This window comes from Acinonyx jubatus, chromosome X (genome assembly GCF_027475565.1).
Source record: "Acinonyx jubatus isolate Ajub_Pintada_27869175 chromosome X, VMU_Ajub_asm_v1.0, whole genome shotgun sequence".
Classification (NCBI taxonomy): Eukaryota; Metazoa; Chordata; class Mammalia; order Carnivora; family Felidae; genus Acinonyx; species Acinonyx jubatus.
In genome coordinates this window covers 35,801,693-35,820,459 of record NC_069389.1, presented here as the reverse complement: position 1 = coordinate 35,820,459, position 18,767 = coordinate 35,801,693, and the positions used below count along the sequence as shown (strand labels likewise).

At 40.2% G+C, this 18,767-nt stretch overlaps 1 long non-coding RNA gene across 1 annotated transcript in view; it reads right to left on the bottom strand.

Annotated features, from left to right (window-relative positions):
- Window positions 1-11,599, bottom strand: part of LOC113597536 (uncharacterized) — a 46,975-nt gene extending 35,376 nt beyond the window's left edge. Inside the window, exon 1 of the long non-coding RNA XR_008290091.1 lies at window positions 11,506-11,599. This is a non-coding gene — a long non-coding RNA (uncharacterized LOC113597536). The remainder of the gene's footprint in view (window positions 1-11,505) is intronic.
- Between the last annotated feature and the right edge of the window lie 7,168 nt (window positions 11,600-18,767).

The window sequence follows — 18,767 nt, the reverse complement described above, 5'->3', positions numbered from 1 at the left end:
GGAAGAGTGTGCAACTCTCAATCTCAGGGTTGTGAGTTCAAGCCCCATGTTGGGCATAGAGATTACTAAAATAAATAAAAACATTAAAAAATACTATATATAAATATATATAATATTATATATGTGTATGTGTGTGTTTGTATATGTATAAAATATTTTACAACCTCAGGCTAAGGAAGGATTTCTTAAAACTCAAAATGTATAAACCATTAAAGAAAAGTATTAATAGGGGAACCTGGGTGGCTCAGTCAGTTAAGTGTCCGACTCTTGATTTCAGCTCAGGTCATGATCTCCCAGTTCGTGGGTTCAAGCCCCACATTAGGCTCTGTGCTGACAGCTCAGAGCCTGGAGTCTGCTTCAGATTCTGTGTCTCCCTCTCTCTCTCTCTGCCCCTCCCCCACTCACGCTCTGTCTCTCTCTCTCTCTCTGTCAAAAATAAACACACATTAAAAAAATTTTTTTCATCAAGTAGTTTAGCAGATACAATGTCTGACAACACAAAATAGCTAGGCACAGGAGAAAATAGGTAAACAGATGAATACATCTGGGTAAACAGATAACAGTGTTTTGGGAACCTGGGAAGATGGTGGAGTAGGAGGACCCTAAGCTCACTTCATCCCATGGACACACTTAAATAACAGCCACATCAGTGCATCCGGCCCAGAAAACGACCTGAACACTGGCAGAACTGACTCTCCACTGTTAATTGTAGAGAGGAGGCCACATTGAAGAAGGTAGGAGGGGCAGACATGCTGTTGGGAACCAAACTCAAGCTGGACTAACCACAAATGGGAGGGATACCCCAAGCACAGAGAAGGAAGAGGAATCTATCCCACAGCAGACACTCCAGACATGGGGGACCCACAGTGGGAAGACAAATCCTCATAATATTTGGCTTTGAAACACAATGGGCCTTAACTTTGAGGGGTTTTTTTAATGTTTATTTTTTTATTTGTGAGAGAGAAAGAGCATAAGCATGTGAGAGCCATAGAGAGAAGGAGAGAGAGAATCCCAAGCAGGTTCCATGATGTCAGCGCAGAGCCCAACATGGGGCTCAAAGTCATCAACTGCGAGATCATGACCTGAGCGGAAGTCAGATGCTCAATTGACTAAGCCACCCAGGCGCCCCATACCTTTGAGAGTTTTTATAATCAGTGGGATTTAACTCTTTAAAAACCAGCAAGCTTGGGGTGCCTGGGTGGCTAGTTGGTTGAGCGTCCAACTCTTGGATTCAGCTCAGGCCACAATCTCACGGTTTGTGTTCAAGCCCCACATCGGGGTCTGTGCTGACAGCATGGAGTCTGCTTGGGATTCTCTCTCTTCCTCTCTCTCTCTGCCCTACCCTCCCTCCCCTCCCAAAATAAATTAAAAAAAATTTTTTTAATCAGTAGGCTCAGCTCTGGGAGGTGGGGATGGATAGGAAACTGAGTCCCTGCCCTTAAAGAGACAGCACAATAAACAGTCCCACTAAAATACAACATAGAAGCAGCAGTTTGAAAAGTGAGTGCCTAAGATGTATGTATGGGAAGGAGATTTATTTGCTAATCTCAGAACATGCACTGGAAGGGCAGGGATCTCTTGGAGATTTCTCTAAAAATGAGGGAGCTGGCAGGTGCCATTTCTCTCCCCTCCTCCCCAGGCCTAGATAGAGGGACACCTGCAGGAACCAGCACGGACACTCACCACCTATCTTGCTAATGCTGCATGCTCCATACCTTCCCTGCACTCTCCTGCAGACTTGCCCCACCAACCCACCGCACTCCACCAGGAGTCCCTCCAAAGTGGCTCCTGTCATATCTCATTCTGCAAGCAACCCTGACAGTGACCAGCAACCATTCCAACATGACTCCTGCCCTTTGGAGAGGGGGAGATAATTACACACACACACACACACACACACACACACACACACACACACACACACACCATTTAAGCTACAGCCCCAGCAGCAGGCAAGGGAAAGTCATCTGATCTGAATGCCAGCCCAGCTCACCAACAAAAACCTCACAGGGAGCAGCAACACAAGAAGACAGCCCTGTAGTTCAGGGTCACTCCAACCTCAACAGATGAGCTGGTTTGACTACAGGCCTACCCCCCCCCCCAAAAAAAAGCCTCTCAGGGAACAATGCAAGTAAGGCACCCTGCAGGGCAGTGTGACTGCAGTTCTGGCACACTAAGGGCAGGCATCTAATCTGACCCAAATCAAGCCCAAGGTGGTCCCAGACTGGCCCACCAACACCACAGGGACCAAACACTGCCTACAATAGGCAAAGAGACCCACTGTAGCCAACTGGACTGAAGGCAAAGCGGCTCAACCATAACAGCAGGACACATGTGACACACATAACAGACACCCCTGAAGTGCCACGCTCTGGTCCCCCAAGCAGGAGACACTGCACTTCAGGGCACTATAGGACCTCTGACTTCATAAGCCACTACTTTCAAGAACGGCAGACATAGCTGACTTTCCTAACACAGAAACAGACACACAGAGTTAGACAAACTGGGGAGACACATTGGGAATGTGTCCCAAATGAAAGAACAGGACAGAACCACAATAAAAGAGCTAAATGAAACAGAGATAAGCAAAATGTCTGATAAAGAATTCAAAGTAATAGTCATAAAGATAGTCATGGGACTTGACAGAAGAGTGGAGGACCTCGGTAGAGACCCTTGACAAAGTGGTAGAAAACATAAAAAAGAACCAATCAGAGATAAATAACTCAATAGCTAAAATTTAAAACACACTGACGGGGGGCAGGGGGAGGCATCTGGCTGGCTCAGTTAGTGGACCATGCGACTCTTGATCTCAGGGTCAGGAGTTTGAGTCCATGTTGGGTGTAGAGATTCCTTAAAAATAAAATCTTTAAAAAAACACACACTCGAAGGAATCAATAGTGCATAAGAGGAGACAGAAGATGGATCAGCAACCTGGAGAACAGAGTAATGGAAAGCAACCAAGCTGAACAGCAAAAATCAAAAACAATTTAAAAAATGAGAATAGGTTAAGGGAACTCAGTGACATCATCAAGCATAACAACATTCACATTATAAGGATCCCAGAAGGTGAAGAGAGAGAAAAGGGGGCAGAAAATTTATTTGAAGAAATAATAGGTGAAAACTCCCCTAATCTGGAGAAGAAAACAGACATCCAGATCCAGGATGGACAGAGAATCCCCAACAAGATGAGCCCAAGGAGATCCACACTGAGATACATAATAATTAAAATGGTAAAAAGTGGTGATAAAGAGAGAATTTTTAAAGCAACAAGAGAAAAGAAAACAGTTTCATGAAAGGGAAACCCCGTAAAGCTATCAGTTGATTTTTCAGAAGAAGAAATATCAACTTCCAGAAGGGAATAGCATGATATATTCAAAGTGCTGAAAGGAAAAAAACCCACAGAATACTTTATCTAGCAGGGCTAGCATTCAGAAGAAAAGGAGAGATAGAGTTTCCCAGACAAACAAAAGTTAAAGAATTTCATCACCACTAAGCCAGCCATTTAAGATAAGTCAAAGGGAGGGGCACCTGGGTGGCTCAGTTGGTTGAGTCCAACTTCAGCTCAGGTCATGATCTCACAGTTCGTGGGTTCCAGCCCTGGGACAGGCTCTGTGCTGACAGCTCAGAGCCTGGAGCCTGCTTCAGATTCTGTGTCTCCCTCTCTCTCTGTCCCTCCCCCACTGACACTCTGTCTCTGTCTCTGTCTCTCTCTCTCTCTCAAAATAAATAAACATTAAAAAATATTTAAAAAAGAAATGTTAAAGGGAAGCCTTTGAGTGGAAAGTAAAGGCGATAATCATGGGTAAGAAAATTAGGAAAGGAAAGGAAAAAACTTCACAGGTAAATAATAAAAGCAGTAGGTTAATCACTTATAAAACCAGTATGGAGATTAAAGCACAAAAGCAGTAAAACCAATTATATCTAGTCAACGTGGTGGGGGGTAGGGGATGCCTGGGTGGCTCAGTCAGTTAAGCATCCAACTTTTGATTTCAGCTCAGGTCATGATCTCACAGTTCGTGAGTTTGAGCCCCGTATCGGGCTCCACACTGACAGTGTGGAGCCTGTTTGCAATTTTCTCTGCCTCTCTACCTCTCTCTCTCTCTCTCTCTCAAAATAAATAAATAAACTTAAAAAAAATCAGTCAAGGTATTCACAAAATAAAATGATATAAAGTATGACATATACATAAAACATAACAAGGGAGAATAAAAATTTAGGCCTTGTAGAATAGGTTCAAACTTAAGTGATCAACTTAATATAGGCTGCTATAAGCATAGGATGTTACATACAAACCTAATGGTAATCACAAATCAAAAACCTATAATAGATATGGAAAAAATAAAAAGGAAGGAATCCAAGTATACCACTAAAGAAAGCCGTCAGACCACATGCAAAGACAGGAACACAAGAAAAGAACAGAGAACAACTGCAAAAACAACCACAGAACAAGTAGGAAAATGACAATAAGCACACACCTATCAATAATTGATTTGAATGTAAATGGACTAATTGCTCTGATCAAAAGACATAGGGTGACAGAATGGATAAAAAGCAAGATCCATGTATATGCTGCCTATAAGAGACTCACTTGATACCTAAACACACATGCAGATTACAGTAAAGGAATGAAAAGCATTTATCATGTAAATGGAAGCAAAAAGACAGCTGGGGTAGCAATACTTATATCAGACAAAACAGACTTTAAAACAAAGACTATAACAAGAGACAAAGGAGGACACTACATAATCATAAAGGGAACAATCCAAGAAGATATACCAATTGTAAATGCTTATGCACCCAACATGAAAGCACCCAAATACATAAAGTGACTAGTTACAGACATAAAGAAAGAACTTGATAGTAATACAATAATAGCAGAGGACTTTAACACCCCATTTACATCAATGGACAGATCATCCAGTCAAAAAAAAAAAATCAACAAGGAAATAGTGGCATTGAATGACACATTGGACCAGGTGTATATAACAAATATATTCAGAACATTTCATCCAAAAACAATGGAATACACATTCTTCTCAGGGGCACATGGAACACACTCCAGAATAGATCACACAGTAGGCCACAAAACAAGTCTCAACAAATTCAAAAAGACTGAAGTTATATCATGCATCTTTTCCAACCACAAATCTATGAAACTAGAAATCAACCACAAGAAAAAAAAACTGGAAAGACCACAAATACATGGGAGTTAAATAACATGCTACTAAACAATGAATAGGTCAACCAAGACATCAAAGAGGAAATTAAAAAAATACATGGAGACAAATGAAAATGAAAACACAATGGTCCAAAATCTATGGGATGCAGCAAAAGCTGTTCTTAAATGGAAGAGTATAGCAATACAAGCATACCTCATGAAGCAAGAAAAATCTCAAACAACTTAGCCTTACACCTAAAGGAGCTAGAAAAAAGAAAGAACAAACAAAATAGAAAACCACTAGAAGGAAGGACCCAATAAAGACTGGAGCAGAAATAAATTAAATAGAGACTAAAAAAACACAATAGAACAGATCAATGAAACCAGGAGTTGGTTCTTAAAAGATCAATAAAATTGATAAAACTTTAGCCAGACTCATGAGAGAGAGAGAGAGAGAGAGAGAGAGAGAGAGAGAGAGAGAGAGAGACTAAACAAAATGAGAGGAAATGAAGGCTAAATAACACCACAAAAATACAATAGATTAAAAGAGAATATTATGAAACTGTATATGCCAACAAATGGGACAATCTAAAAGAAATGGATAAATTCCAAGAAACATATAACCTTCCAAAACTGAATAAGAAAGAAATACAAAATTTGAATAGACCAATTGCTAACAATGAAATGGAATCAGTAATTTAAAAAAAAAAAAAAAAAAACACCCAACAAACAAAAGTCCAGGATCAGATGGCTTCACAGCCATTGAATTCTACCAAAAATTTAAAGAAGAGTTAATACCTATTCTTCTCAAACTGTTCAAAAAAATAAAAGAAGAAGGCAACATTCCAAATTCATTCTACAAGGCCAGCATTAGCTGATACCAAAACCAGATAAAGACACTATAGGTCAATATCTCTGATGAACATAGATGCAAAAATCCTACACAAAATACTAGCAAACCAAATTGAACAATACATTTTAAAAAGTCATTCACCATAATCAAGTGGGATTTATTCCAGGGATGTAAGAGTGGTTCAATATTTGTAAATCAATCAATATGATACATCATATTAACAAGAGAAAAGGTTTAGAAAATGATTATTTCAAGAGATGCAGAAAAAGCATTTGACAGAGTACAATATCCATTCATGATAAAAACTTTCAATGAAGTAGGTTTAGAAGCAACATACCCCACATAATAAAGGCCATATATGAAAAACCCACAGGTAACATCACACTTAATGGTGAAAAACTGAGGACTTTTCCTCTAAGATCAAGAACAAGACAAGGATGTCAACTCTCACCCTCTTTTATTCAACATAGTACTGAAGTCCTAGCCACAGCAAGAAATAAAAGGCATCCAAACTGGTAAGAAAGAAGTAAAACTTGCACTATTTTCAGATGACATGATACTATATATAGAAAACCCTGCAGACCACCAAAAAAACTACTAGAACTGATAAATGAATTCAGTAAAATCACAGGATACAAAATCAATGTAAAGAAATCTGTTGCATTCCTATACACTAAAAATGAAGCAGCATAAAGTGAAATTAAGAAAACCATTTCATTTACAATTACAAAAACAATAAAATATCCAGGAATAAACCAAAGAGGTGAAAGATCTGTACTCAAAAGCCCACATCAGGCTCTGTGCTGACAGCTCAGAGCCTGGAGCCTGCTTCGGATTCTGTGTCTTCCTCTCTCTCTGCCCCTCCTCTGCTCACGCTGTCTGTCTGTCTGTCTGTCTGTCTCTCTCTCTCTCTCTCTCAGAAATAAAAATAAACGTTAAAAAAAAGAAATTCAAGTTGACACAAAGAAATGGAAAGAAATTCCATGTTCATGGGCTGGAAAAACAAATATTGTTAAAATGTCTATACTACCTGAAGTAATCTACATATTTCATGCAATCCCTACTGAAATACCTATAGCATTTTTCACAGAACTAGAATCAACAATCCTAAAATTTGTATGGATTCACAAAAGACCATGAATAGCGAAAACAATCTTGAAAAGAAAAGCAAAGGTGCCTGGCTGGCTCAGTCAATAAAGCATGTGACTCCTGATCTTGGGGTTGTAAGTTTGAACCCCACATTGGATGTATATATTACTTTAAAATATCAAAAAGAAAAAGAAAAGCAAAATTTGAAGTATCACAATTCCAGATTTCAAGTTATATTACAAAGTGCTAGTAATTAAAACAGTATGGTAGTGGCATAAAAAGAGATACATAGATCAATGGAATAGACTAGAAAACCCAGGAATAAGCCCCCAGATATGTGGTCAATTAATCTTTGACAAAGGAGGAATGGATATACAATGGGAAAAAGACAATCTCTTCCACAATTGATGTTGAGAAAACTGGACAGCTACATGCAAAAGAATGAAACTGGACCACTTTCTTACACACACAAACTCAAAATGGATTAAAAACCTAAATATGAGACCTGAAAACATAAAAATCCTTGATGAGACCATAGGCAGTAATTTCTCTGACATCAACCACAGCAACATTTTTCTAGATATGTCTCTTGAGGCAAGAAAAATAAAAGCAAAAATAAACTATTGGGACTACATCAAAATGAAAAGTTTCTGCACAGCGAAGGAAATAATCAACAAAACTAAAAAGTAACCCTTTACCTTTAGAAGATATTTGCATGTGACCTATCTGATAAAAAGTTAGTATCCAAAATATATAAAGAACTTATACAACTCAACACTCAAAAATCAAATAGTCCAATTAAAAAATGGGCAGAGGACATGAATAGACATTTCTCCGAAGAAGACATACAGATGGCCAACAGATGCATGAAAAGATGCTCAACATCATTCATCATCAGAGAAATGCAAAACAAAACTTACTGAGATATCACCTCACACCTGTCAGAATGGCTAAAATCAACACCACAAGAAACAACAGATGTTGGGGAGGATGTAAAGAGAAAGGAACCCTCTTGCACTGTTGGTAGGAATGCAAACTGGTGCAGCACTGTGGAAAACAGTATGGAGTCTCCTTAAAAAAATAAAAACAGAAATACCCTACAGTCCAATAATTGTGCTACTGGGCATTTACCAAAAAAAATACAAAAACACTAATTCAAAGGAATACATGAACCCCTATGTTTATTGCAGCATTATTTACAATAGCCAAGCTATGGAAGCAACCCAAGTGTCCATCAACTGATGAATGGATAAAGAAGAAATGGCATAGATAGACACACAATGGAATATTATTCAGCCATCAAAAAGAATGAAATCTTGCCATTTGCAACAACATGGATGGAACCAGAGTATATTATGTTAAGTGAAATAAGCCAGTCAGATAAAGACAAATACTATATGATTTTACTCATGTGGAATTTAATAAACAAAACAAACAAGCAAAGAAAAAACAGAGAAACCAAGAAACAGACTCTTGACTATAGAGAACAAACTGATGGTTACCAATGGGGGGGGGGGCGAGTGGGGAGGGAGGGTAAAACAGGTGATGGGGATTAAGGAGTACATTTGTCATGATGAGCACTGGGTGTTGTACCCAAGTGTTGAATCACTCTGTTGTACACCTGAAACTAATATAATACTGTGTTAACTAGCTGGAATTAAAATAAAAACTTAAAAAAAAAAAGAATAAGAGTGTGTTAACTTCTGGGGCACCTGAGTGGCTCAGTTGGTTAAGCATCCAACTCTTGGTTTCAGCTCAGGTCATGATCTTGTGGTTTATGGGTTTGAGCCCCATGTTGGGTTCTGTGCTGACAGTGCAGAGCCTGCTTGGGATTCTCTCTCTCCCCTCTCTCTCTGCCCCTACCTCACTCACACTCTCTCTCCCCCCAAAATAAATAAACTTAAAAAAAATTTTTTTAAGCATTACTAGAGGGGGGCCTGGCTGGCTCAGTTGAGTGTACAATTCTTGATCTCCAGGTTGTGAGTTCAAGCCCCACGTTGAGTGTAGAGATTACTTAAAAATAAAATATTTTTGTTAAAGAAAACAAAATAAAAGCATTATTAGAGAGCATTTCATCATGATAAAAAAAGGTTCCATTTACCAGGGAGATGCAGCAATTCTATACTGGCAATCACCTAATAACCTAGCCTCCAAGAAAAAAAATTGACACAACATCAAGGAGTAATAGACAAATCAATATAATAATGGTCTATTTTAACATGCCTCTCTCAGTAATGATAGACAAAAAAATCAGTAGGAATATACAAGATTTGAACAACATCAAACATCTAGGAATAAGTCTCACAAAAGACACGTAAGACTCCTATGTAGTTTATAGTTTATAAAACATTGAAAATCTTGAAAGAAGATCTAAATAAAAGCAGAAATATATGATAGTCATGAGTGGGATGACGCAATATTGTAAAGATGTAAACTCTCCCCCCAAACTGGTCTACAGATTCAATACAATCTAATTCAACATTCCAACAAGATTTTCTGTGTTTTGTTTTGTTTGTGGAACTCAAGCCAATTATAAAAGCTACGTGGAAATTCCAAGGACCTAGAATAGTCAAGACAATATTGAAAGAGAAGAACAAGGTGTGAGGACTTCCTTGAACAGCTTTGAAGACTTACCATAAGGCTACAGTAAGTAAACTAGTGTGGTATTGGCACAAAGATAGATATATAGACCAATGGAATGAAACAGAAATCCCAGAAGCAATCCCAACATATTTGGACACTGGCAGAGCTGTGGGCAGTGGGTGAAAGGACAGTCTTTTCAATAAATAATGGAGGACATTCAGATAACCATGTAAAAAAAAAATCTTAATTTGTACTTGACATCATACACACAAATCAACTCTGGTCAGAGTATAGATCTAAATGTGAAAAGGCATGTAAGTTGATGAATCACTAAATTCTAGTTCTGAAACCATTATTACACTGTATGTTAACTTGGATTTAAATACAATTTAAAAAAATAAATATGAAAAGGCAAAATAATAGAGCTTCCACAAAATAGCATTCTAGAATATCCTCAGAATGTAGGGTAGGAAATGATTTAAACAGGACACAAGAAGTACAAACCATAAAGAAAGAGACTGATAAATTAGACTATTCAGTTTAGGATCATAAGAATGAATTAAGACTATCAAAAGATAGGATTACAGCTGAAAAGGTAAGCCACAGAACGGGAGAAAATATTACAAGGTATATGTGTCAAAGGGCAGTTTCCTATAAATCAGGAAGACAGAAAAAACAGTGGAAAAATGTATGAGACTTGAACAGGTACTTCACAAAAGTGAATATCCAACTAGCCAATCAACATATGAAAATATTCTCAACCTCATTAGTAATCATAGAGATGTTTATTAAAACATCAAGATACCAATATACACTCAGGGCGCCTAGGTGGCTCAGTCAGTTAAGTGTCCATTCATGATCTCACTTTTCAGGAGTCCGAGCCCTGCGTCGGGCTCTGCCCTGACAGCTCAGAGCCTGGAGCCTACTTAGGATTCTGTGCCCCCCTGTCTCTCTGCCCCTCCCCTGCTCTCACTCTCATTCTCTCTCTGTCTCAAAAATAAACAAACATTGAAAAATTTTTAAAAAGATACCAATATACACTCAACTGGTGGTGTCAGACAATAGTAAGTGCTGACCAAGATGAGGATCCATGGGGACTCCATACACCAAGGAAGGGAATGTAAGTTGGCAAACAGTCCAGCATTATCAACTGAAGTTGAAGATATGAATACACCATGACGCAGTTATTCCACATCAACATATATATCCAACTGAAATGCATGCACTTCTACACCAACAGATATGCACAAGACTATTAATAATGGCAGCATTATTTCTAAGAACTCCAAAGCAGAAATATGCCAAATACCCATCAGTAGTAGAATGAATAAATAAATTGTAATATAGTCATACAATGGAATACGATATAGCAAGTATGATGGGCAAACTATAGCCACACAAAACATGGATAAGCCTCACCAAAATAATGTTTCACAAAAGAAACCAAGACATAGGGGCTCCTGGGTGGCTCAGTCAGTTAAGCGTCCAACTTCAGCTTGGGCCACCATCTCACAGTTTGTGAGTTTGAGCCTAGCATCAGGCTCTGTGCTGACAGCTCAGAGCCTGGAGCCTGCTTCAGATTCTGTGTCTCCCTTTCTCTCTCTGCCCTTCCCTCTCTCACATTCGGTTTCTCTTTCTCTCAAAAATTAAAAAAAAAAAATTAAAAAATTAAAAAAAAAAAAGAAGCCAGACACGAAGGAATACACACTGTCTGATTCCATTTCTATAAACTTCCAAAACAAGCAAAACTGTAGTGTTCAAAGCTGCATGCTATAAAGAAAAGCTGGGAAGTAATTACCAGAAAAGCCAGGATAGTGCTTACCTCTGGCGGTGGGGAGGGGAAGATGGAGAAAGATTGCAGGAAGCTCAGGGGAGATGTAGGTTTTAGATCTGGGTGGCGGTTGCAAGAGTATTCATTTTGTGGTAAACTGTTGAGCTGTACATCTTCTGTGTGCATTTTTTCAACAGGAGGAGACCTATTACCTTTGGGGGCTGTGCCGGTTATTCAGTTATTGTGTCTAGGCTCCAAACCCACCCCCTCTACACTCTGCTTTGTGGTCTAGGGCCTGGGGCTCAGCAGTTTTGCGAGCTGGTCTTTGTTAAGCTCTGCCAATAGTGGGTGCTAGAGGGAGATTTTTGGCTGAAGGAGGAAGAGGAACATGCTCAGGCCCGTTTGTTTCCCGCTCCTGTGAGCAACACCCAGCAATGCTTCTTCAGTAAGGGCAACAGCACCTCTTGTAGCGGCAGCTAAATGCAGTTTACGGTTTCTCCAACACCTGCAGAACCAGTGTCGTTGTGCCACCTCCCTTGGCAGTCTGGTGGCCCCTCCTGAGAGGTCTAAGTTTTATCTTCATGGGGTCCCTCCTCCAACTTTCTAAATTTTAATGATTCCATCATCTTCCCTTTGCTCCTTCAGCCCAAGGGGTGGTAGCTGCTTCCCGCAGTTGCTACCTCTTTGATGCCTTGGTGTTCACCTTCTTTTAATTAGAAATTCCGTTGGGATAATTATAGATTCACACACAGTTGTAAGAAATAATACAGAGAGATCCCTTGGACACTGCCCAGTTTCCCCCAGTGGTGACATCTTGCAAAAACTATAGCGTAATCTCACTGCCAGGACAGTGACATTGATACAACCCAACATTCTTACTCCTATTTCCTCAGTGTTACTTGTACTCATCTGTGTGTATTTTTATGTGTATATCATTCTGTACACTTTTATCACATGTGCCAGTCTGTATAGCCACCACAATCCAAAATAGTGTAGTTTTATCACCACCAGGATCCCTCCTGATGTCCTTTTATGACCACAGCCACCTCTTCTCTCTGATCCCCACCACCCCTGGCAATCAGTAATCCCTCTGAATTTCTAAAATTTTATCATTTCAAAAAATTACTGTAAATGGAATCGTATAGTACATAAACTTTGGGGATTGGCTTTTTTTACTCAACATAGCTCCCTGGAGATTTATCCAAGTTGTTGTGTATATCACTAGGCTGTTCCTTCTTTATCACTGAGTAGTATTCCTTTTTTTAAGTTTATTTATTTATTTTGAAAGAGAGACAGAGCACATGAGTAGGAGAGGGGCAGTGAGGGAGAGAGAGAATCCAAAACAGACTCCGCACTACCAGCACAGAGCCCGGCACAGGGCTCAAATCTACAAACCTCAAGATGATGACCTGAGCCAAAGTCAAGAGTCAGTTGCCCAACTGACTGACCCACCCAGGTGCCCCAAGTAGTGTTCCTTAGTGTGGATGTACCACAGTCTGTTTAGCCACTTACCACTGAATGACAAATAAGGCTTTATTTGTAAGAGCCACAAGTGTATAAAGGCTTTTGTGTGAACATTAAGTTTTCATATTTTTTTACATTATTTTCACTTTTATTTATTCAGTTTCCAAGTCTAATATTTTCTTAAGTAAACTCTATGCCCAACATGGGGCTTGAACTCAAGTGACCCCAAGATCAAGAGTCACATGCTCCACTGAGCCAGCCAGGTGCTCCCCTGAGTCTTAATATTTTCTTTGAGATTCATAGTTCCCTTGTTCTAACTTCTCATTTCCTAGGGATAAATACCTAAGAGTCTAAAAGCTAGATCATATGGTAGTTGTATGATTAGTTTAAGAAACTGCCAAAGTGTTTTCCAGAGAGGCTGCACCATTTTGCAATCCCACCAGCAATGTATGAGACATGCAGTTTCCCTGCACCCTCACCAGCATTTGGTCTTGTCACTATTTTTTATTTTAGCCAATTCTGATAGTGGTTTAGTACTATCTTGTGGTTACTTTGTATTTTTCTAATGGCTAATAATGTTGGGCAAGCGTTCATTTTTTAGCTTTTCAGGTACCTGCTGAACAACTTTATAGCTAATTCATAAATGTCTTATATTAAATGCTTTCTGTTAAGTCCATACTGGTGAAAATAAATAGGCATGTAAATACACAAATAACTCAGTAGGGGAAAAGGGGATCTTTTTTCTTATGGTAGAATTTCAGTTAGCAAAGAAATGATAGAAAATCACCATTGGGCAAACACTACAGTAATAATTGTTGCAAGTAAGAACTGATGCTAATACTAGTGAGTAAAAATACAATAACACGAAATTTGCAAAGAGTCAAAGATCCTAATTACAAAGATACTCATTGATTACAAGAGAAAAATCATAACTTTATAGTGGAGAAACCTGACATACACCACCTTAATGTGATCGAGGTCACTATCACCAGCATAAGACATATTGACATCACATGTCTCCTTAGAAGATGCAATGAGAAAGGCACAGCCACCACTTCTATGACACTCTTGCCAAAAATGCATGATCTCCACGTAATCATGGGAAAATATCAGACAAACAAATTGAGAGATACTCTTGCAAAGTAATTGGACAATACTCTTCCAAAGTGTCAGGATCATGAAAGACAAAAGAAACTGAGGAAACATGAAAAGTAAATGAAATGTGAGATCCTGCTTTGGAGCCTGGACCAGATAAAGGGACACTGGTGAGACAATTGGAGAAATTCCAATGAAGTCTGTAGTGTAAAGTATTATATTAATGTTAATTTCTTGGTTTAGAACATTGTACTCTGGCGATGGTTATGTGGGGTGTGAATATTATGGAAAGCTGGGTGAAGGGTATATGGGAATCCTCTGGACAAATTTTGAAACTTTTCTGTAAGTCTAAAATTATTTCAGAACAATCTCAAAAAAAAAAGTAAAATAAAACAATTTCTCTCTGATGACTGGTGTGTTTTCTGTCTCCTGATTGGGCCCCGACTGGCGCCAGAACAGACAGTACAGCTGAGGGAGCTGTTCCCTAAATGCCACATCATCTGAACACAGTCTCAGAGCCCACCCAAACCCAGAGAGGCAAATCCATCCAGACACGCTGTGCCTGAAGTTTCTGAAAAATAACCAACTTAAAATAATCCTTATGCCAAAGAGGCATATTTTGAGGTGGTATATTTTGTTCCCCTCCATAATAAACTGGTAATCTAGTAAGTAAACTGTCTTCTGGAGCTCTGGGAACTGCCCTAGAAAACTAATTAAACCCAAAGACGGGTTGTAGGAACTGATTTATAGTCACTCAGAAGCACAGATGACAGCCTAGACTTACAACTGATATCTGAAGGGGGTCAGAAGACTCGTGGGACTGAACCCTTACCCTGTGGGATCTGACACTGTCTCCAGATAGTGTTAGAATTGAGTTAAACTGTAGGACATCCAGTTGGTATTACCTAATTGCTTGGTGTGGGAAACATCACTACACATTTGGTGATCAAAAGTGCCAGGAGTGAAGTATTAAGTAGAGGAGAAACACACAGGAGAGTATTTTTTTTAAGTTGATTTATTTATTTTGCAAGAGAGGCAGAGAGAAAGCAGGGGAGGGGCAGAGAGAGAGAATCCCAAGCAGGCTCTGCACCATCAGCGTGGAGCCAAATGCAGGGCTCAAACTCACAAACCATGAGATGGTGACCTGAGCCAAAGCCAAGAGTGGGATGCTCAACCAGCTGAGCCACCAAGGTGCCCTGTGAGTGTATTTTTCCTTGGAGTTGAATGGTGCTCTGGCAGCTCTCTTGGATCAGAAGGTGATTATGGGACTAGAAACCACACACCGTGGACCAATAATATAGGAGGAATCTAAGTCCTTAAGAGCTTTGTGGGGCAGAGCTGCCATGCATGCTCCAGATTTTGAAAGGGAGCAGAATATGCCACCCCAAAATACTCCTCTTTGCCATAAGGATTTTGAGAAACAGGACACACCAGAGAAGCTTTGAAAACAGAAGCTACCCTTCTGTAATGGCCATTGTCATGTATGAGGGAACTCTGCATTTGTAACTGGTGTCTCCCTCCCTGTACAGGAAGAGAAGGACAAAATCACAAGAAACTATGATCGGTGCAGAAGGTACCAACTTAAATCCGCGTAAGGACCTTACCCGAGTTTACCCGTGCCTTTCCTGCTCACCCCTCACAACCGCCCCCCGGTACACATACACTCACGCTCACCATGCCTTTCTTTTGTTTTTAGCTGCAGACGGTGCTTCAACTGGTTAAGCCACTTCAGAGTCACTCAGTTTCCCTGGGTCTCCTCACATGCATACAGGAGACAAACATGTTAATTAATGGGGGGGGGGCAGATTCTCCTCGTTGATCTTTTATTACAGGGGTCTCAGCTAAGAACTCAGACAGGTAAAAGGAAAATTATTTTTCCTCCCCTACAACTTCCTTTGGATTCTCTCATGAGAGAAAAATAAACCTCTACCCTGTTTAAGCCACGGGGATTTGGAGAGTTATGTTACGGCTGAGCCCAGTCCTACCGGAGACTCTGGTGGTGACTCACATATCCTTGGTGGATGCAAAGCCCTTCACGGCTATTTCTACTTTTCATTCCTCACAATAGATCTTTGCGGTAAAAAGCATTTTCCCCAATGAGCGAATGGAAGCTTCAGCACTCAGTGACGAGGTGACACTAATGATGCTGGCCCTCTCTTTTCAGGAGGCTGTTCCTGTGTTAATCACAGTGAGTAAGCCCTGTGATGTCAGCCATGTGCCAGGGAAACCAGAAAGCACAAGTCGTTCTTGGTTGGCCATAGCCTGAAATTAGTGCGGTGCTGTGGTGGATTCGTCTATCTGGAGACCAGCTCTTAACCAGAAGATGCTAGCTTCCAAGGCCAAAAAACATGCCAGGGAAACACGCCATGCCAGTTCTCAGCTTGGGAGACAAACGTTTCAAACCCCCAGGGTTAGCTTTTGATGATGCTCTGCATAATAGATAGTGTTCTGTTTTGCTAATGAACGTATTTTAAAACTAGAGAAAGGAAAAAATATCAGCAAAGAAAATTACTAGTGGGGAACATGGGGAAGCCAAAAAAAAAAAAAATACAACCACGTTTAATAATGAAGGTTGTTTTTGTTATTAGTAACATTTGTTTGAAAGATGTGGCGGGACAGAGGACCCATACCTAAATGATACTTTAGGGGTAGAAAAGCTTACCCTTTTTTCCTTCTAGGTGCTTTGGCTAGTCTAATAAATTACTAGAAGGTGGGCCAACAGGTGAAAAACAGAAGTTTAATAACAGGTATATCTCCTGTATGCATGGGAGAGACCCAGGAAAACTGAGGGACTCCCCAACATGGCCCAAGCCATCATCTTAAATACCATATTCAGCTTGTGACTGATGTCAGCCTCCTGTGGCCATCCCAAGTGACCTCAAGGAGAAACCAAGAACAAGTACCGAAAGCCAGTTAAGCAGAAGCATGCAAACAATATTTTTGAACCATGCGATATGATAGAAACATCCTGTATTAAGATGGCCTAAGGGTCTTTCACGAGTCTATGTGGAAATCAGTAAACCTTAATTTCTACAATCGAACAAATTATACCTTGTGACGCGCAATTATACCTTGGAGAACTGCTTGCAAGCACGCGTACTGCTTCCCCCTTTTGCATATAACCCCCTGTAAACCAACAAGCTTCTGAGCAATTCTTTCCGAGCAATCTGAAATACTGTCTCCCGGGCCATAATCCTCAATAACATAACGAATAAAGCATTTACTAACCTATTTTGAGGCTGGATTCTTCTTTTTCAGGCGACAATTTGGCAACCACGAGGAGACCCCAGAAGAGATGCCATCTTCTCACCTGGACTCAACGAGGAACCAGAGCCTTGATACCAGAACAGGCCCTTTGTATCCAACTGATCTCCTCGGATGGCATACAGACAACTGGGTGAGGCCTTCCTGGGTGGGATCCAGACCTCCCAGTTTGGTAGAAAATCCAGAGCCTTATTCCTTGTTGTTTCTTTTCTCTTGCAAAGTCAGGAAAAGGGCGGTATTCTGTGTATGACACAGGTTTCAGGTCTTATCCGTTGTCTCTTTTCTTCTTCTTCCTAAGTCAGAAGGGGTGCCATTCTGTAGAGCACAGGTTGCAGGTCTATTGGAGAGATGAATCCTCATCCCAGAAATTTAAAATCCTTTGCAGCTTTGCCAATTTGAATGTTCAATACTACAATCATATACACGAGATTTTGAATGAATCTGAGGACAAGGGACACTAGCTCTTCTCATTAAACAGTGACAGAGGTTAACCTCACACTGTGCAGCAGTCCCAGAGGGATCCCCATTCACAATACAAATAATTTAGTCGCTCTGCCGGGGGGGGACTCACGTAAGAGTTGGCTACTCAGCTTTCCAGCTTTCTAGCACTTTCGATTTAGCTAGGCTAAACCAAGAGAAAACCGAGACACAAAATATGATCAACCAGCTCCAAGGGAACACCTACAAGAGCGAGAGCCCTCTAATCAGCACACGGGTCCACAATAAAACCCCTTAGGTAGTGCCGAGGATTCAAACCACTTGGATGAGAGGTAAACCATCACAATTGGACAAACGTGATGAAGAACCACCTTCCAAGACTCAGGTGGGACTCGTGTTTAATGCACATGGATCACATATTTGCAAATTCCTAAATGAGAAAAGTATACTAAGGATGATCTTAAACGCTCAGCTGGCCTAAATGGGGGTCCTTTGGAATGCCTAATTCATTTATCTGCACACCCAACTCAAGAGAGCCGGCTACGAATCTAAACAACCGGAGTGGGATGCATATTTTAATTGGTATCTAGAAGCTTCTAAAAGAAACACTGACCAGATACTATCCACGCAAGAAACTAATAAGAAACTATCTGAAATAATCACAAAATTGAGCTCAAAACTGTCAACTCCGGAAGTACTTCCACCTGCTCCACCTCCTTCTTATCCTTTAAATGAGCTGCCAGGGAACTAGGCATTAAAATCAAAGCCTCCTTCTCCTCGCCATGCTAAGGCAATTATGGCTCTAGAGTCAACAGTTGGCCAGATTGAAGCTGAAAATCAGAGCCTGATAGAAATTTTTTTAAGGCCTTCTCCCCTAAGTTAAAATTAGAATATGCACCCAGAGGGGAAGAAATAAACCAGATGGATAGATCAAGCTAGAATGTCATTTAAGTTGCAACTGCTTGAAGGGTTAAAAGTAATCATCCTGGGTGCCTGGGTGGCTCAGTCAGTTAAGCGTCTGACTTTGGCTCAGGTCATGATCTCACGGTTCG